The 21,495-nt window shown below is 41.4% G+C and overlaps 1 pseudogene; it reads right to left on the bottom strand.

The window, feature by feature from the left end:
• LOC138071055 (MAGUK p55 subfamily member 7-like) overlaps nt 1–20,494 on the bottom strand; it is a 75,426-nt pseudogene extending 54,932 nt beyond the window's left edge.
• Nucleotides 20,495–21,495: the final 1,001 nt, after the last annotated feature.

The raw sequence follows: 21,495 nt of genomic DNA, 5'->3' as shown, positions 1-21,495 counted from the left end.
GACTCAGACATACAGGTTAGAACTTCAGCTCTGCATACACACTAACTTTATGACCTGGGGCATGATTTTGTCTCTTCAAGTCTCAATTTTCTCACATATAAAATGGGGCTAATAGTGGCTAAAATTATAGGAATGCTATGATGACTAAGGCATGTACCTATTGAGTGCAAAGGTAATTAAAATCAACTGCCCTGTTTTCGTGGTGTTTTTTTTCTTTTTCTCCTCTGTTTCTCTTTTCTTCTTTTCCCTCACTCTCCCTCTCCCTCCTCACCTCTTTCTTCCATTCTGATCTATGTTCACAGTTAAATTTGCCTGTTAAATATGCATATGAAAAGTGAAAGTGAAAGTCATGTCCAACTCTTTGCGACTCCCAGGACTGTAGCCCTCCAGGCTCATCTGTGCATGAAATTCTCCAGGCAAGAATACTGGAGTGGGGAGCCATTTGCTTCTCCAGGGGATCTTCCAGACCCATGGGTCGAACCTGGTTCTCATAGTCTTTAACTATCTAAGCTACCAGGGAAGCCCAAATATAGTGTATGTAGTGTAGCTCTTTTCTAGTATAATAGTTATGAAGTGTTCAGGCAGCAATTAGATAACTCTTTGTCAGACATGCTAACTAAGGAACTCAACGTTGGGTGGTAAATGAGACTAAATAGTCCCATCCCCGCTTTCAACATAGGTTATATTAACAAGAGTCATTAAAAAAAAAAAAAAAAACCAGAGCATCTTAATTGTTCAGTTTGTTTGCTTCAGCAAAGCAACAAACAAACCAGTCTACTTACATTTCCCTTCCCTTTATTTCCAGAACTATTTGGTCCTAAAGTCATTTGAAGAGGCCAAGCAAGGTAGGTGTCTATACTGTGAGAGACATGCATAGCTAATGGGCTAATGGGCAGAGAAAGGTGTTGGAGGCAAAACAGGGTGAGGGAAGCATCCACACATATGGGTGACCAAGTAAGGGTGACAAAACAAACAAAAAAAAGAGTGAAGGGGGTGTCCTGCAGAGGGACAGCCCAGAAGGAGGTAGCCTAGGAGGAGTGTCCAGGCTTCCCTGGTGGTTCAGCAGAAAAGGATCCATCTGCCAAGCAGGAGACACAGGTTCTATCCCTGGGTCAGGAAGATCCCCTGGAGAAGAGAATGGCAACCTACTCCAATATTCTTGCCTAGAGAATTCCATAGACAGAGGGGGCTGGGGGCTACAGTCCATGGGGTTGGAGGAGTCAGTCATGACTGAGTGACTAAACAACAACAACAACAGGGAGAAGTGTCAGAGCCTGAGCCCATGTTGGGGATGGCCTGGTAAGGTCTGGGGGAGCACAAGCAGGATTAGAAGGAATCCACATTGGGGACAGTGACAGCTGTGTAGCATGGAGTTCAGAGCCTAAGTAAGACATGAATATTTGCTCAGGGGAGGGTGTGACATCAACAATGGGAAGTTACATGTAGGAGGATTTGTCAAATAATCAAATGCACTAAGAATAATGAAAGCAAGGTTTCTCAGTATCTGAGAAAACTTAAAATACGGGAAAGGAAAAACTAGAATGAACCCTGTGATGGGGGATTGGGATTAGAGTTATTGGTGTCAACTTATAGCTACCCTGCGCTACTGCTGCCAAGTTGTTTCAGTCGTGTCCGACTCTGTGCGACCCCATAGACGGCAGCCCACCAGGCTCCCCTGTCTCTGGGATTCTCCAGGCAAGAACACTGGAGTGGGTTGCCATTTCCTTCTCCAATGCATGGAAGTGAAAAGTGAGAGTGAAGTTGCTCAGTCGTGTTCGACTCTTAGCGACCCCATGGACTACAGCCTACCAGGTTCCTCCATCCATGTGATTTTCCAGGCAAGAGTACTGGAGAGGGGTGCCATTGCCTTCTCTGACTTATAGCTATAAATATACATAATTTGATAAAATTAAATGTAGATGTTAACCTGTGTATATATGTATGTACAGTAAATAATACACATGTCCCCTAGTTCTATTCATGCAAAAGACCTGGAAAAAGTGACAATGAGCACATCTACCACTCAGATCTTCACTCATCAATACCCTTCTTCACTAAAAGGAACAATGACTCTTTGGAGAAATGGATGATTTGGAGGCTAGTGCAAGGAAAATACAAAATGATTATAAAACAGTGTAAGGTAGAAAGTAAGAGGGTGCTTAAAGAATAATGAGTATATATCCAAAAGACAGAGGAGCCAGTTTGTATGACTCTCTCACTAGCCAAATCAGGGACAATGTAAGCATCAAAGTAAATACTAAATTTATGGATGACACGTATCTATATATATATAGAACATGCCAATGAACCCACCAAAAAAACTTTTTGTGCTAATAAAAGAATTCAAAAATGTTGTAAAATATAAGATAAACACATCAAAGATAATTGTTTTTTTATATACAATAGCAATGAATAATCTAAAAAGGAACTGTAGAAAACAACTCTGTTTATGATAATATCTAAAAGAAAAGGCTTCCCTGAAGGCTCACGTGGTAAAGAATCTGCCTGCAACATCCAGGTTTGATCCCTGGGTTGAGAAGATCCCCTGGAGAAAGGAATTGCTACCCACTCCAGTATTCTTGCCTGGAGAATTCCATGGATTGAGGAGCCTGGTGGGCTACAGTCCATGGAGTCACAAAGAGTCGGACATGACTGAATGACTAACACTACCCTTTTCCAAAAGAATAAATTACCTAGGAATAAATTTAACCAAGTAGGAGCAAGACTTGTACACTAAAAACTATACAATATAATTGAAAGAGATTAAAGAAGGTGTAAATAAGTGGAAATACATTCTATGTCCATGAATTGGAAAACTTGATATTGTTAAGATGGCAATATTCCTCAAATCAATCTATAGATTGTGTGTGTTCCCTACCAGATTATCAAAGGCCTCCCCGCTCCCCACAAATGGAAAAAAAAAAAACTGTCTTAAATCTATATGGAATTTCAATAGCCAAAAACACACTAACAAAATTTGTAAAAGGAGAACAAAATGAAAGTACTCATAATTCCCAGTTTCAAAGCTTAACTACAAATCTACAGCTATAAAATACTGTGGTGCTGGCATTGTCACAGATATATAGGCCAATGGAATAGAATTGAAAATCCTGCAATAAAACCATACCCTTATGGCCAACTGATTTTCAACAAGGGTACCAAGACCATTCAGTGGAGGAAAGGACAGTCTTTTTAAGAAATGGTGCTGAAACAATTGGATATCCACAAGCTAAGGAATAATGTTGAACCCCTACCATGCAACAATATAAACATTAACCCAAAATGGATTAACAATTTAATTAAACATCTAAAAGAATAAAACTGTTAGAAGTGAACATAGGGGTAAATCTTCATGATGTTGTGTTTGATAATAGAATTCTTCAAAATTAAAAACTTTTTTGCATCAAAGGACATTATCAAGAAAGTAAAATCAAGAAAAGGGGATAATATTTGCAAATTATAATATCTGGTAAGGGCCTGTTATCCAGAATATATAAAGAACTCACACAGACTTTTCTTATAGAAAATATAAAGAACTCAACCTCAAAAAAATACAATTCAATTTGAAAACAGGTAAAAAAAAAAAAAACTTTAATAGACAGTTCTGTAAAGAAGATATTCAAATAGTCAACAAGCATATGCAAAGATACTCAATATCATTAGTCATTAGGGAAACACACATGAAAATTTCAATGAAATATTACTTTATACCCACTAAGTTAGCTAGAATCAAAGCAACAGAAAATAGCCAGTGTTGGTGACGATGTGGAGAAATCAAAACCCTTACACACTGCTGTTGGAAGTGGAAAATATTTCAGCCACTGTGGATAATAGTACAAGATTTTATCTGGAGATTATGGGAGTGTTTTGGAACTAGGTAAAGATAATGATTACACAGCACTGTGAATGTACTAAATTCCACTGACCTGCTGACTTTATAATAGCAAAATTTATATCATATGACTTTCACCTCAATAGAAATACATAGTAATAGTAATGGATTATTCTCCTTTCAATAAAATAGGAAGTCCTGAGCCTATGATGACATAAATTTTAAAACTGAATGAATTGAAAGTTTGATAAGGAATGAATATCTACGTGGCTTCCGTGTACCCTCTCATAAAATATTAACATGGTAATTCAAGATGCTTACATTAGGGGAAAGTGAGAGACAGATGCATGAGATTGGCCTATAATATATATTTGCTGTAAATCTAAAATAACTTTCTAAAAAATGTTATAATATGCTAAAGGAAAGAAGATTAAATTTACAATAGAGAGGCCTGGCAGATATTAAGTTAATCAAGTTATCAAAGTGAACACCACTAATAATGGAACAAATAGAAATTACATGGCATGTGATAGGATGTAGTGAGAAGAATGTCTCATCACTTCTGTAATATTCCTGCCAAAGGCCTGTAACCTGATCCTCATTAGAATATAACATAAGACAACCCAGGCTGGGAGAGAAATGACAGAATAACTTGGCCTGTAATCTTTGATAGTGTCAAGGTCTAGAAAGTCAAACTAAGGCAACTTCCCAGGCTCAAGGCAGAGAAAGAGTTGTGAAAACTAAATCTAAGTCTTTATTTTGAACTGGATCCTCTTGATTTACAAGACATTATTAGGACAACTGGCAAAACTTGAATGAGCTCTTAGGAAGCTGTCAGAGAGGAAGAAATTTTCCTCTACCCTTCTCGATTCTTCTGACCGGTCTAAGAATTAAATGGAACACATGTAAGAATTAAAGATTTTAAAATTTAATAAAAAAAAAAAAAAGAGAAGTCTTAAAAAAAAAAAAAAGAATTAAATGGACAGTTCAGTTCAGTTCAGTTCAGTTCAGTTCAATTCTGTCACTCAGTAGTGTCCGACCCTTTGCGACCCCATGAATTGCAGCACGCCAGGCCTCCCTGTCCATCACCATCTCCCGGAGTTCACTCAGACTCACATCCAGCCATCTCATCCTCGGTCGTTGCCTTCTCCTCCTGCCCCCAATCCCTCCCAGCATCAGAGTCTTTTCCAATGAGTCAACTCTTCATGCAATAGGTAAATGGGAGAAAATCAGTTTAATAGCATGCATACATGGGAAAGCCCAGAAAAACTGAGCAACTTCCATGTCTGCTGCTTCTTAGAAAATAACCAGGTTAGTGACTTCCTTGGCAGTCCAGTGGTTAAGACTCTTTGCTTCTACTTACTGTAAGGGGCACAGGTTCATTCCCTGGTCAGGAAATTAAGATCCTGCATACCCCATGGAAAGAAAATAAATAAATAAATAAAAGAACATCCCTAGAAAATACCATGCTTAAAACAACATGCCAAAAGACATATTTTAGGGTGGCAAACTGCTCCCTACAGAGTGATGGTAGTAATGAATGTCCTGGTTTGGGTGGTAATATTGTGGCTACATGGGAGAATGACTTTGTTTGTAGGAAATATACACTGAACTAGTACTATGGGATGATGGGGCATCCACTGACTGTTAAATGGTTCAAGACAAAAACATTATTTGTACTGTAATTACAACTTTTTCTGTAAGTTTGTGGTTACTAAAAACAAAGAGCAAGAAGCTAAGCAGTTTAGTAAAAAGGTACTATTCTGACTAGGTACACAAAATGTCATCCTATACCATCTAACATGTGAGAATCAGATTGCAGTGACTCTTTTGTCTGTGGCTTGAAAAGTTCAGTTCTATCATTTATCTTAATCTTTTTTTTCTTGGGATAAGTTACCCATGACATAGCTCATTACCAAGATGGGGGATGGTTGAAAAGAGAAGCCAGGGAAGCATGACACTGCCTATGGAAATGTTACTGAACCAAACTCAGGTCTGCTCACCTGCACTTTGTAAAGCTGATCTACTATCACCGGGTTATGGTGAAGGAATGTGCAATGTTTATTGTAAAGTGCCAAACAGGGAGTCTGGGACAGCTAGTGCTCAAAAACTCCCCATGGGTTTCAAGGAAGTATTTATTTATTTACTAACTTATTTCTGCAAATAGCCAAAGAGACACTTTTATATCATCTTTATGTGGTAGCAGGAGAGGGACAGAGAAGACCTAAGCAGATGGTGGATGGGGTGAAAGGGTAAAAGACACAGGTGTGCTTTTGATCTTGAGTGGCCTCAGCCTGCCACAGCTTAAAGCAGGATTTTGGTTCTTGGCCAGAGATTGAAGTCAGGCTGAAGCAGTGAGAGTACTGAGTCCTAGCCTCTAAGACTGCCAGGGACCAATAGCCAGTGACAAGGACCTGGCCTAATGGCTTTGTAGAAATGAATTTCCACATAGAGATGGAATGTAGTGAAACAAGTAAAGTGTTTATTAGGAGGAAAAAGAGTATGTGTGAATAGACTCACATGGGCAGACTCAGAGAGAACCACGTGCTCATGGTAGTTTGAATCATTTATGTTGCACATTTCTTTATGGCTTCCTCTGGCCAATCATCTTGTCTGCCTGGCTCAGAGTCCATATTTGGTTTTACTCTGGGTCCTCCCCAGTGTGCGTGTTCATCTTTCAACCAGATAGTTTCTAGTGAAGAGCCCCATGGGTAGGTTGACATCACCTCCTATGGAGTGGAGCCCCCTCCTTTTTTTGACCCCAAGGACCCTTTCTGCACATGTGTAGTTGGGAAGGTCTCCTTGACTTCAAGAATGAGAAATGTGTGGTCTCTTTAACTCTTATCTGGGCCAGGCTCAGCTTCTCCTCCCTCCTGCTATTATCTTCATCTTGGAGTATCTGTCCACAGGAGACAAACTCCAGCTGTTCAGTCTGAGGCCCGTCTATCTACTGCCTTATTTTGCTGGAGTGTATATTGCATCAGCTGAATGGGCCAAGTTCCACAGAAACCCAGCTGATTTGTTTTCCTGTCATCTCAGGAAAAGCCTGGATTGGCTGGTATGCAACAAGCTGTTGCCATTTCTGCTTGAAAGTATTAGGCATCAAGGCAGCAAAAATACTCTGAATTCTCTGCTGCACTGGTAGATACTTCACTGGCTATGACTCACCCAAGAGTAGTAGAGTAGTGAATAGCTTCTACCTTCAAATATTTGTGGTTCATCCTTTAGTGTGAGCAGAATCTGCTGCTGTTGGAGTGTCTCCCAGGGAGATGGTGGGGGGGGTGGCCCCAGTGGCTCACCCTGGGGTCCTAAAAGCTGATGGCAGAAGTATGCCCATCCATGCAAACTCTGACTAGGGGAAGACATCTTACTTCGGTTCCCAGCACCAAGACCTGGCCCAGAATGTACTTTAAAAGGCCAAGTAAGGGATGGGAGTTGCAGAGTATGTGATCAGCTCATGCACAGTTCTCTGATTGATTGACAGTGAGGTCATAGGGCTGTGTCACAGAGGTTAACATTATCAATCCTCAGGCTCCAGGAGGTCTGGGAACTATATGCTAATGATCATCAAGTAGTTAATGACTTCGTTTGGGTGGGGATTTTAGCGTCTGTAAAACAACTTGGAAAATTACATCAAAATCTGTTAGCTAGGTACCTCAGAGAAGAGCTAAAGCAGAGGATATGGGGGAGGGGTCTGTACTGGAAAGGCCCCATAGGGTCCTACTCTGTTACAGAAGGAGCTATGTGGAAGAGGGTGGCCTAACTCTTCAACCCTGGCTTTGAAGAAGTGGATGATTAGGAGCTAGTGCTTACCACGGCTCTCCTCATTGCCTTCTCCTCCCCACAGTAGCTGGATGATTGCCCCACACTTTGAGCACAGCTCTAACAGCCCTTAATTAATGTGTTGACTCGACTAGCACCTGGCTATCTTCTTAACAAATCTGTCCATTTTCAGGGCCCCAAAGTCTGTTCAGAGTAGACTCTTTCTCTTTTTAGTTGAGAAAGAGGGAGCTTAGCTTTATCGTTAACACTGCCAGAATCTTTTATTAGGACATAGGGTAAGAGCAGGGGACTTTAACTCAGAAAGGTAAGTGAGCCTCATTTCTTAGCATAATGACCAGGGAGTATAAAACAGTCCAGGAGCCACAACATAAAAGTAATGTCTATCAAGTGTGCAGTTAAGCATTACCTAAATATAATAAACTGCAGGCAACAACATCCACCCAACCACACACGGTCAAATTACTTCCTTATCCTTTTATATTACAGTATGACAAAACCACTTTCAGAGAGAAATTGGGGTTTCTTCATAGCACTTGTGAAGTTATTACAAGCTTAGCCCCAGCCACATGGGCTGCATCTACAAACCCAGACTCTTTAAAATAAAAGTACATTTAAAACTCTCTGCCTCTCTACTTGACAAACAATCCATGCAGTTGATGGTAGCACACATTGGTTCCAGTTCCTCTCATTTTTTGGACCCATGTTTTCTTTCTCATACTATATTAAGGAGCTTAAGAAAAGGTATCCTGTAAAGAGAGAGACAACAACACCCGCTAAAATCTTTCCCAGTTAAAATGTTGGTCCAGGGTTGGCAAGGGCGGGAGGAGGAACACACCAATTGTTTCTATCAAAATGAAACAATTCTCATTTAACCATTCTTTGAACTTGGTTAATTATACCATCCTAGCACAATCACTCACTCTCACTTAAGTAACTCAGGTGAGTATGACTGGATCCTTAAAGTGCCTTCTTTTCTCTCTTTCTTGCTGCTCTAGATCTTGGTTGCAGTATGGGGGATCTTTGATCTTCATTGCAGCATGCAGGATCTAGTTGCCTGATTGATCTTGGAAAGGCAGCAGTGAGCAGTGGTGTGAAGCGAGATCTTAATTCCCTGCCCAGGAATTGAACCTGGATAGCCTCGATGAGAACCAACAGTCCTCGCCACCAGACCAGCAAGGGCTAGAGGCTAGAAGTCATTTTTCCCTGGATCTTTGTCCCCAGTGAAAATTGCATATATCATGGAGGCAAAAACTGTAAATGCAGGTACAAAGTGTATTATTAGAGACATAGCATAGCAACAAGTGGGAGCACACACAGAGAAACGGTATGTTTAGTTAAGATAGAAGCAAGGCAGAGATACACACCCAGAGAGGAAGAGTGTGGGCGCACCCCTAGTGACGAGGAGTGCGGTAAATAGGTGATTTAGTCATTGATATAGGGCAGTTGTTCCAGATCTTTGTTTTTCCTTCAGCCAATAATCTGGTTTCTTTTACACACCTGACCTACCCTAGGAACCTGCTCGACATGAATGCACAATTTTTTCGAAGATGGATTCCAGATCAGAGGCCTATGGGATTACATATCAGCATCATATATTATGGGGTGGTCCCCTCTCCTTTTGACCCCCAAGGAGCCTTTCTGCACATGTGAAATGTCTCTCTTGCCCCAAGGACAGGGAATATATGACCTTCTGATTCTTTAGTGATAAGTTTTAGCCCCTCTCTGTTCCTGCTGTAACTGTTATCTTAAGGAGACAAAGCCTGTATAGTAAGCCTGTTTCAGTTGTTTCTTTTATTTCAGAGAGAAAACAGAAGGCTGGTTGCAAATATCTAACCTGAAGCCCACCTAACCCCTGTTTCAGGAAATATAAACAGAAGGCCAGTTGTAAGTGTCCATTCTGAAGCCCACATTTTTTCCTGCCCCAAGAAATGTAAACAGGAGGCCAATTGTAAATGCCTAGTCTGGGGCCCATCTATCTCCTGCGTCATGACCAGGGATCAAACCCAGGCCTCCTTGTATTGGGAACATGGAGTTGTAGCCATTGGACCACCAGGGACATCCCTAAAGTACCCTTCTTGTAGTAGAGCAAAGCACTTACATTCTCTGTTTAACAGGAGGTTCGGCATCTTAACAATTAGACCATTGTAGATCACTGATGGCTTAAAAAAAAAATGAATGAAAAAGGAAGATATCAGTTAAAAAACAGAAAGATGTCATTGGTCCAGAGAACCAGAAGCTAGATAAATGGGAATTCACACAATTAACATATTTTCTAGTGAGACTTTTGTCTAAGAAGAAGGGTCTTCAAGGTACAGCCCTCAGGCCAAGGCCAGCTTGCTGATTATTTTTGTATTTATATTATTTTGGAACACCACCACACCCATTCTTTTACTTACTTTCTATGGTTTCTTTTGCACTATAATCACCGAGTTAAGTAATTGCCCAAACAGATTGTCTGGTCCTAAAACACTAAAATATTTACCACCTGGCACTTTATAGAGAAAGTGGCCTGACCTCTGCCCTAGTTGCCTCTGGCATATAGCACAGTTCTTTTCTGTGTCTCTGGCTCCTGACCTAGTCTAGAGATGTCAGTCGTATCCTCCTTGCCTATATAACTTCTTTAGGGAATCTGATCCAAACACTGGTCAGAAGGGGTAGCTCATGTGGCTCTATCTTTTGATCACAGCTAATAGGGTCCAGGCTGGAAATCTAGGCCAACTGTCCATGAAAATTGGCAAGATAAATTGTTTTACCTGGTATCTATGAAGTTAAAGCCAGAGTCACTATTATGGCCAACCAAACGAATGTGCAAGCTTATGAGAAGAGGGAAAAGGGGCTATAAACTTTGCAGTGAAGCTTTTATCTGAAGAAAGAAAATTGGGAGCAGACAGGTAGTACATATGAGAGACTCCAAGGCTGCAGAGACAGAAGAAACATACCATCTGTCTCAGCACTTTCTAAGACCCATGTGATCTAGCTGTATTTCCTGTCATTTGGGGCCTGCGGGATTTCCTGTATTTCTTAGCCTAAATCCTTTTTGCCTAACCTAGTCTGAATGTATTTATGGTTCTGTTGCATGAAGAGGAACGCTTTCCAGGGCCCAAGATTGGACTCTAGTCTAACACTTGTAAATGAATTGTCCAAGGTGACACACGTTGCTGACAAAGTGAGAGACTTTTTTGGAAATGGGCGCCCAGGTGGAAAGCAGGAGGGTAAGGGAATCCAGAAGGACTGCTTTGCCACGTGGCTGCTCACAGTTTCAGGTTTTATGGTGATAGGGTTAGTTTCCGGGTTGTCTCTGGCCAATCATTCTGACTCGGGGTCCTTCCTGGTGGCGCACACATAGCTCAGCTAAGATGGATTCCAATGAGGAGGATTTTCAGAGGTCAGTAGGACATAAGGCATTTCCTTTTGACCTTTCCCAAATTCTTCCAATTGGTAGTGGCTTGTTAGTTCAATGTTCATTACCAGAACCTCCTGTTGTAAAATAACTCATGCAAATGGCTACTATGGTGCCTGCCAGGGTGGGTGGTTTCAGTCAGTGTTTCCTCTACCAGTTCTTTTTTAAAATAAATAATTGAAACTCTAGATAAACATACGTGTGAGGCACCATTTCATCCCAGTCAGAATGGCTGCAATCCAAAAGTCTACAAGTAATAAATGCTGGAGAGGGTGTGGAGAAAAGGGAACCCTCTTACACTGTTGGTGGGAATGCAAACTAGTACAGCCACTATGGAGAACAGTGTGGAGATTCCTTAAAAAACTGGAAATAGAACTGCCTTATGACCTAGCAATCCCACTGCTGGGCATACACACTGAGGAAACCAGAATTGAAAGAGACACGTGTACCCCAATGTTCATCACAGCACTGTTTATACTAGCCAGGACATGAAAGCAACCTAGATGTCCATCAGCAGACAAATGGATAAGAAAGCTGTGGTACATATACACAATGGAGTATTACTCAGCCATTAAAAATAACACATTTGAATCAGTTCTAATGAGGTGGATGAAACTGAGCCTATTATACAGAGTGAAGTAAGCCAGAAAGAAAAACACCAACACAGTATACTAACACATATATATGGAATTTAGAAAGATGGTAACGATAACCCTGTATGTGAGACAGCAAAAGAGACACAGATGTATAGAACAGTCTTTTGGACTCTGTGGGAGAGGGTGAGGGTGGGATGATTTGGGAGAATGGCATTGAAACATGTATAATATCATATATGAAATGAGTCGCCAGCCCAGGTTCAATGCATGATACAGGATGCTCGGGGCTGGTGCACTGGGATGACCCAGAGGGATGGTATGGGGAGGGAGGAGGGAGGGGGGTTCAGGATGGGGAACACACGTACACCCGTGGTGGATTCATGTTGATGTATGGCAAAACCAATATAATATTGTAAAGTAATTAGCCTCCAATTAAAATAAATAAATTTAAATTTAAAAAATACGTATAGGTATAATATTTATTGAGAGACTGTTATGTTACAAACATTGTTCTTGAAGCGCCAAATTCAGTTGTGAAAGATGAAAACTAAAACTGTCCTTGTAGAGTTCATATTTTAGATATTTGGCTCAATTTTCTTGCCTTTCTTTTCTCATTATTCCCATTTGGAAAAAAAGATATAAAATAGTATTCATCTCATTCAGGTTATCAAATGAAAAAACAAAAACACTTTAGTAACTAGTTTAATGTCCTTTAATTCAAGGGGAAACAATCCATGGATGTGAGGAGTGTGGTGCCTCATAAGCACATAAGTGGAGCACTCTTCCCAGGGAGTGTACGGGCAAGAGTGAGTTTTCTAGAGTGTTAGAAGAACCCTCCCAGAAACAGGGTATGATTGGCTAGGAGGTGTAGGATTTTCTTACAATGCTGATAAATTCTGTTTTCTAGGGGTAGGTTAGCCAGCAAAAGCTGAGTTGAAGGATTATGATTGGTGTTAGAGTTCCTTGACAGTGAGGGGTTTTCTTTAAGCGCAGGTTGACCGACATTTAGATTTGTGACATGGGCCAGCCTACAAGGGAGGCATCCACTTTCTGGGTCCTGATACAAATTAACTTTATCTGCATTCATTTAATGATTAAATGGAATACATATATGCAGACTCTCTAGCAATGTATGATGGTGAGGGTTGAAAGCAGAAGCTGAAAAGAAACAAAGGCTAGAGCCAGGAGAAGGCTCATGGAGGAGACCACATATAGATAGGGTTGGTACAGAGACTGCAGAGGTTAGAATCCTTTGTATCTCTGAACTTTGTAATCCAGAAAGTACTTGTCATTCATCACTATCAGTCTGCCTTCCTACCCTTGTGATTCATTTATGTTCTTACTCTTTCTTACCCTTCCCAGCAGAAAGGAGTGAGGAGAGGAAGAGTGAGCTAGCATCATAACTTTCCTAAGTTTCTCTCTACAACAGTGGGTAGTTGCTGTGTTTTGGGCCCATATATCCCTAGATGATTTCTATCTGCCCAACAGAACAAAGTTTATTATAGCCAACCTCATAACTATTTACAGAAAGAAACGTCAAAGAGATGGGCCAGAACTGGTTCTAAAGAAAATAAGCTTATTTTGAAGGAACCTACAAAGACTTTTCCTTTTAAGAATTTTCTTAAAGTATTAATATTTCACAGAATGAACTAAAGATGTAGGCAACCTCCTAGACCAAAATGATCTGTGGGTCAGCTGCACTGGCATCATATGAGGGTTCATTGAGAAAGTAGATGGCTGGGATTCCCCTAACAGATCCTTTGAATCAGATTCTCTGTTGACAGGACCTACAAATCTGTGATGATAGCAAGCTTCTGTTGTGATTGCAAAGCTTGCTAAGCTTGAGATACATGAACCTGAAATGCCACCATCCCAGAAGATTCTGGGTTTCTTTTTTTTTCTTTTTTATTCTACAGAAACATTTACTGAGCTATGCTAGTCTGCTTAATTCTATAACACAAACCTCATCCTCTCATGACACAAGGCTAATGATATCAATGGGTTACTCAGTAGTGCCCACAAAATATAAACTTGAACATCATCAGAATGTGAATTAACCTAATGTATAAAAGACTGAAGATAAACCATTTTTTATCTTATTCAAAAATTCTTTGGTTTTAGGCTTTAGCATAAATCGTAACTATTTCTAGAAAAGATGACACATATGTGAATATAATGAATAAGTTAATGTGTCCAGCTAAGCAACTTAGCAGCAGCAGCAGCAACCAACATCAAAGGACTGATGCTAACGCTGAAATTCCAATACTTTGGCCACCTGATGTGAAGAGCTGACTCATTTGAAAAGAACCTGATGCTGGGAAAGATTGAGGGCAGGAGGAGAAGGGGACGACAGAGGATGAGATGGCTGGATGGCATCACCAACTCGATGGACATGAGTTTGAGTGAACTCCGAGACTTGGTGATGGACAGGGAGGTCTGGCGAGCTGCAATTCATGGGGTCGCAAACAGTTGGACACGACTGAGTGACTGAACTGAACGGAACCAACATCAAAGTTCACAGAAAGGATGACTGGAATGGGGAGAGAATGAGGGATCAGCAAGGCACTGGCTCCTGGTATCGCCAGAGGAAGAAAGGGTGGAGAGAACTTTACTGTTTTCCACAAATCCATTCTGCCTCCGTATCTGACTCTTTGCGACCCCATGAATCGCAGCACACCAGACCCCCCATCCATCACCAACTCCCAGAGTTCACTCAAACTCAAGTCCATCGAGTCGGTGATGCCATCCAGCCATCTCATCCTCTGTCATCCCCTTTTCTCCATGCCCCCAATCCCTCCCAGCATCTTTTCCAATGAGTCAACTCTTCGAATGAGGTGGCCAAAGTACTGGAGTTTCAGCCTTAGCATCATTCCTTCCAAAGAAATCCCAGGGTTGATATCCTTCAGAATGGACTTCCAAAGAACACCCAGGACTGATCTCCTTTAGAGTGGACTGGTTGGATCTCCTTGCAGTCCAAGGGACTCTCAGGAGTCTTCTCCAACACTACAGTTCAAAAGCATCAATTCTTCAGCACTCAGCTTTCTTCACAGTCCAACTTTCACATTCATACATGATCACTGAAAAACCATAGCCTTGACTAGACAGACCTTTGTGCAAAGTAATGTCTCTGCTTTTCAATATGCTATCTAGGTTGGTTATAACTTTTCTTCCAAGGAGTAAATGTCTTTTAATTTCATGGCTGCAGTCACCATCTGCAGTGATTTTGGAGTCCAAAAAAAAAAGTCTGACACTATTTTTACTGTTTCCCCATCTATTTCCCATGAAGTGATGGGACCAGATGCCATGATCTTTGTTTTCTGAATGTTGAGATTTAAGCCAACTTTTTCACTCTCCTCTTTTACTTTCATCAAGAGGCTTTTTAGCTCCTCTTCACTTTCTGCCACACCAACTCCATTTTGTCAGCTCCATTTTAGTCCTCACAGTGCTAACTTCTCCCTTTCTACATGACTAAACTTTAGCCTAATTTACAAGGAGTGAGTCCAAGCCAGATGAGTACCCTATCAACTTTTGCCCTTGCCTTCATCTGATGTGAGACCTGCAAGAGTACTCTTGCTGACATAAATGGTTAATGGTCATGAAACCCCTGAGGGGAGGAACCCCGATTCCAGGTGCTGCACCTGTGCTTCTGTCTTGGCAGTCAGATTCTACTTTTGGCCTTGGCCCCTTTCAATTCTTTTGTACTCTTTTTGGCAGTCAGTGTGCAGTGCAGCCTCAAATGCCTCTGAATTATCTGTCGACTCTATCCTTTGTGCTTGTATGTGATTTACCCACAGTGAACTTCATAATTGCACTCCATGGCATTGCTCCCTTTGTTTTTTTGGTCTCAAAGTTCCATCTCAGTTTGCAGGATATCATTCAGGATATGTGCCTCCCAACAGGAATGCTAAGTGCTTTTCCTGAAAGTTGGAATTATAAAGATAGAGAGCCTTGGGAGAAGAGGTCATGTAGACTAGCCTCTTTGTCTCAGAAATGAGGAAATGAAAACAAAGGGTCTAACTTGATCTTCTAAGGTGTATAAGGGCTGGAATTTTAGATGGACTCTTCTTGCTTTTTGGAAAGTATTTTTCAACTAAGGTCAGGGGACATGAAAGGCTGGGGTTGGATGGGGAGGGACAAGAGTCTCTTGCTAACATCCGCTTTGCTAAGCACATCACATGTTTCATTGGGCATCAGCTCAGATATCTAATACCTGTTAATGAGCTGCAGCACAGAACTTCTGGTCTGGTTCTTGTCCTGAACAGAATTCACTGTTTTATGAACCAAGTATTTTTGGTATTTGTGGTGAGCACAGGTGCTATGAACCTAATTGGCTCCCCTCCAAAAAATTAATATGTTGAAGCCCTAACCCCAAGTGTGACTGGATGTGGAGATAGGGTATTTGGGTAATTAATTGAGATGGGGGAGGAGCATAATTGGATAGGACTGTGGCCATACGGGAAGAGGAAGAGATACCAGATCTTTCCCCTACATGTGAAGACCCAACAAGAAGATGATCACTAGTAATACAGAAAGAGAGGTTTCACCAGAAACTGACACTGCTAGATCTTGATTTTGGCACTTCTATCCTCCAGAACTGTGAGAAAATTAACTTTTGTTGTTTATGTCATCTAGTCTACAGTATTTTGTTATGGAAAGCCTAGCTGATGAATATAATCAGGAATACATATAAATAGATGAGCCCAGATCGCGGCCCTAAAATGATACATTTATCACTTGAAATTTATAAGAACCAATCACCTATAATCCTATCAATTAGACATGTTAGCATTTAAGTGCATAAGCATCCATACTGTGGTGTATTAATATTCACATATTTTCTGACTAAAGGGGATTATGCTGTTGCTATTTGCAACCTGGAGTATTACCTTACCACTCCCTTCTAAGAGGTGACATTCTTGAATAATAAATGGGTTTACAGGAAGTGAAAACAACTATGATCTCTGAAATAGCATAAATGTTCCTAAGCATAAAAGGGCTTGGGGGGTCACTTCTACTCAAATATCAATGAGGTGACACAATCACAGGTCTTAGAGTTGTTGTTTTCAGTTGCTAAGTTGAGTCTGATTCCTTGTGACCCATGGACAATAGCATGGTAGGCTCATCTGTCCTCTACTATCTGCTAGAGTATGCTCAAATTCATGTCCATGGAGTCGGTGATGCCATCTAACCATCTCCATCCTCTGCCACCTCCTTCTCCTTTTGCCTTCAGTCTTTCCCAGCATCAGGGTTTTTATCAATGAGTCGGCTCTTCAGATCAGGTGGCCAAAGTATTGGAACTTCAATTTCAGCATCAGTCCTTCCAATGAACTTTCAGTGTTGATTTCATGTACAATTGACTGGTTTGATCTTACAGTCCAAAGGAATCTCAAGAGTTTTCTCCAGCAGCACAGTTCAAAAGCATCAATTCTTTGGTGTTCAGCCTTCTTTATGGTCCAAATCTAACATCCATACATGACTACTAGAAAATCCGTAGCTTTGACTAGACTGACCTTTGCTGACACTGTGATGTCTCTGCTTTTAATGCACTGGAATGCAAAAGTAAGGGCTACATGGAGTAACAGGCAAATTTGGCCTTGGAGTACAAAATGAAGCAGGTCAAAAGCTAACAGAGTTTTGCCAAGAAAATGCACTGGTCATACCAATCACACTCTTCCAACAACACAAGCAAAGACTCTACACATGGGCATCACCAGATGGCCAATACCAAAATCAGATTGATTATATTCTTTGCAGTCAAAGATGGAGAAGCACTATACAGTCAGCAAAAGCAAGACCGGGAGCTGACTGTGGCTCAGATCATGAACTCCTTATTGCCAAATGCAGACTTAAATTGAAGAAAGTAGGGAAAACCACTAGACCATTCAGGTATGACCTAAATCAAATCCCTTACAAGTATACAGTAGAAGTGACAAATAAATTCAAGGGAATAGATCTGATAGACAGAATGCCTGAAGAACTATGAATGGAAGTTTGTGACATTGAACAGGAGGCAGGGATCAAGACCATCTCCAAGAAAACGAAATGCAAAAAGGCTAAATGGTTGTCTGACGAGGCCTTACAAATAGCTGAGAAAAGAAGAGAAGCTAAAGGCTTCTCTTGGCAAAACTCTGTTAGCCTTTTCCCTGCTTCATTTTGTACTCCAAGGCCAAACTTGCCTAATACTCCAGGTATCTCTTGACTTCCTACTTTTGCATTCCAGTCCCCTATGATGAAAAGGACATATTTTTGGGGGGTTAGTTATAAAAGGTCTTGTAGATCATTATAAAACCATTCAACTTCAGCTTCTTAGGCATTAGTAGTTGGAGCATAGACTGAGATGACTGATATTGAATGGTTTGTCTTGGAATGAACCGAGATCACTGTTGTTTTTGAAATTACACACAAGTACTGCATTTCAGACTCTTTTGTTGACTATGAGGGCTACTCCATTTAATTCAGATGACCCACAGTAGTAGATCTAATGGTCATCTGAATTAAATTCACCCATTCTTGTCCATTTTAATTCACTGATTCCTAAATGAATATGTTCACTCTTGGCATCTCCTGTTTGACCACTTACAATTTACCTAGATTCACGGACCTAACTTTTCAGGTTCCTATGCAATATTGGTTTTTACAGCATCGGACTTAAACTTTCACCACCAGACACATCCACAACTGGGTGTCATTTCCACTTTGGCTCAGCCTCTTCATTCCTTCTGGAGCTATTTTTCTGCTGTTCTCCAGTAGTATATTAGATCTCTATTGACCTGGGGGTTTCATCTTTCAGTGTAATATCTTTTTGCCTTTTCATCCTGTTAGTGGGGTTCTCAAAGGAAGAGTGCTGAAGTGGTTTGCCATTTCCTTCTCAGTTCAGTTCAGTCGCTCAGTCATGTCCGACTCTTTGCGACCCCATGAATCACAGCACGCCAGGCCTCCCTGTCCATCACCATCTCCCGGAGTTCACTCAGACTCATGTCCATCGAGTCAGTAATGCCATCCAGCCATCTCATCCTCTGTCGTCCCCTTCTCCTCCTGCCCCCAATCTCTCCAAGCATCAGAGTCTTTTCCAATGAGTCAACCCTTCGCATGAGGTGTCCAAAGTACTGGAGTTTCAGCTTTAGCATCATTCCTTCCAAAGAAATCCCAGGGTTGATCTTCTTCAGAATGGACTAGTTGGATCTCCTTGCAGTCCAAGGGACTCTCAAGAGTCTTCTTCAGCACCACAGTTCAAACGAATCAATTCTTCGGCGCTCAGCCTTCTTCACAGTCCAACTCTCACATCCATACATGACCACAGGAAAGACCATAGCCTTGACTAGACGGACCTTTGTGCAAAGTAATGTCTCTGCTTTTGAATATACTGTCTAGGTTGGTCATAACTTTTCTTCCAAGGTGTAAGCGTCTTTTAATTTCATGGCTGCAGTCACCATCTGCAGTGATTTTGGAGCCCCCAAAAATAAAGTCTGACACTGTTTCCACTGTTTCCCCATCTATTTCCCATGAAGTGATGGGACCAGATGTCATGATCTTTCCTTCTCAAGTGGACCACATTTTGTCAAACACCCCACCTTGAAGATCTACCTTGAGTGGCATCATATTATATCTCTTGAAATAAAATATGCTTTCCTTCACAATGTGGAACTATTAATATTTTGTTAGAAGCAAAATTAACTCTTCCTTGAAAGTTTAAGTGGATGCACCCTTGGAAGATTGCCATTTGGCAGATGGTAGCTCATTCATCACCTCCATTTCTTGAGTTGTTGTTTAAGTCCTTGTTGGATCAATTTCTATAATTTGTTTGGCTCATTTCTATATGATTTTACATTCTTATGTGTATAAATATTTTTGCATGTATTACCAAAGATTATTGAAAAATTGCATTTTTAAATTATTTCACACTTTATTTATGTTTTCTGTCCCTAAGGAGGTTTCTTAGAGAATTAGGTGAATATATATTTTCCACCCATAGGTGTTCACCAGTTCTAGCCTTTGGAGTATTTTTAGAATCTAAGTATTATGAAGAAAACAATATTAAACTTTGTACATGATTAAGGAGGTGGAGACATGGTCAACCCATACTCAAAGGTGGGCAACCTAATAATGGGATTATAACAACAATTGAAGAAGCTTTCCTCAAAGAATAAGTGGTTCAAGCCCCGCATAAGTCTTTCCAGACTGGGGCCCTGTATCAGGAAGATGAGCCCCCAGAATGCTTGGCTTTGTAGGTCAGTGAGGCTTACTTTCAGGAGAGCCAGAGGGCTGTGGGAAATAGAGACCCTACCCTTACAAGGTGCACAGAAAATCTTAACAAGCTTGGGAACCTAGGACAGAAGCAGCAATTTGAAAGAAGCCTGGGTTAAACCCATCTGCTGATCTTGGAGAGCCTCCTGGAGAGGTAGAAGGCAACTGAAGCTCATCATGGGGATATAGACATAGGTGGCAGCCATTTGGGGGAGCTGGTTCTACCACGTGGACCCTGGTGCTAGCGTGCCATTTTGTAATCCTTCTTCTAGCTTATTCATGCTATAACCCAGACCTGACCAACACACCTATCAGAACCAGTACTGGGATTCCTTAGGCCAAGCAAAAACCCAGGCAGAGATACAGACCCACCTTGAGACCCCTGAAGCCTGCAGTTACACTGGAACCAGCTTTGGCCACCCCAGGACCTGGCCCCACATACCAGTGGTCCAGAACCAGCTGCAGCACCAACCTCATCCATCAAGGGGTAGCCACCATCCCATGATACTCTGGACCCTAGTCCAGCTTACCGATAGGTTGAAACACCAGCTCCAAGACACTCAGGGCTATGCAGCCCACGTGGGTACCACCACCCACCAGTGGGGAGACACCAGCCCCAGAACCATCAGAGCCGTTCATCCTGCCATATCAGGACCCATCCCACAACAAAGCTGGCTGGTGCCTGCCCCAGGGCCCCGAGGATAACTTGGGCTGCTCAGCCAGTGCTGAGGACTAGAATTTGGCTGTACCTACCTGTGGGCTAAGACCAGCTTCAGGACACCCCCAGGCCATGTTTCCTCCCACCAGCAAGTGAATACTGCATCTAAGACTCCCAGGCCTACAGCTATGCACTCCAGAGCTCCTCGGGATCATTGGAGTACAGATTTAGGCTAAATGAGTCCCCTTATCAGGGCTATTTATTATGTTTGTGGAATATTAGAAAAATCATTTTTTATATTCATTTGTTTGGCTACATCACGTCTTAGTTGTGGCATGCAGGATCTAGTTCCCCAATCTGGGATCGAAGCAAGGACCCCTCACTGGGAGTGCAGAGTCTCTGCCACTGGACCACCAGGGACATCCCCTAGAAAAATTTGAAGACAGAATTAGAAAAAAAGATATGGTTCACAATGATATCAGGAAAAACTTCCATCAAATCAACTGCAATTAAATTTTTCTGGATGGGACCTTGACATGGTCTTAAACAAGCAGAATATAATTTGGGGAGTGAAAAGCTCACTGCAGAGCCATCACAGATTCAAAACAGGACTGTGGACCCATAAGAAAACTAGTGTTTTACAAAATGACATAATTTCTGTTGTGTTCATTGTTGCTCCTTCAGTATCTCAGTGTCTGCCCACATGATATACAAATATTTTTCAGAACTTTTCTGGCATGCTGGTCAGAAATATAAACCATGTGTGAATTCCTGTGAATGAACTAGGATACTTTTTTATTGTGCTAGGTGTGTTTTCCATCTAGCGAATCCAATAACCAAATATAGGCATTAATAAACGAGTGTTACAACTGCACCATATGGGCCATGAAGCAGACATGCAAGGATGAGTGACACACATGACATCTAGGAAGGAGGGAGGGAAAATGGGGTTCGATGCTAAAGACCTGGAGGGGAAATGAGA

The sequence above is a fragment of the Capricornis sumatraensis genome, chromosome X (assembly GCF_032405125.1).
Source record: "Capricornis sumatraensis isolate serow.1 chromosome X, serow.2, whole genome shotgun sequence".
Classification (NCBI taxonomy): Eukaryota; Metazoa; Chordata; class Mammalia; order Artiodactyla; family Bovidae; genus Capricornis; species Capricornis sumatraensis.
Note: the sequence above shows the minus strand (reverse complement) of the source record. Positions and strands in the feature narration are given on the sequence as shown.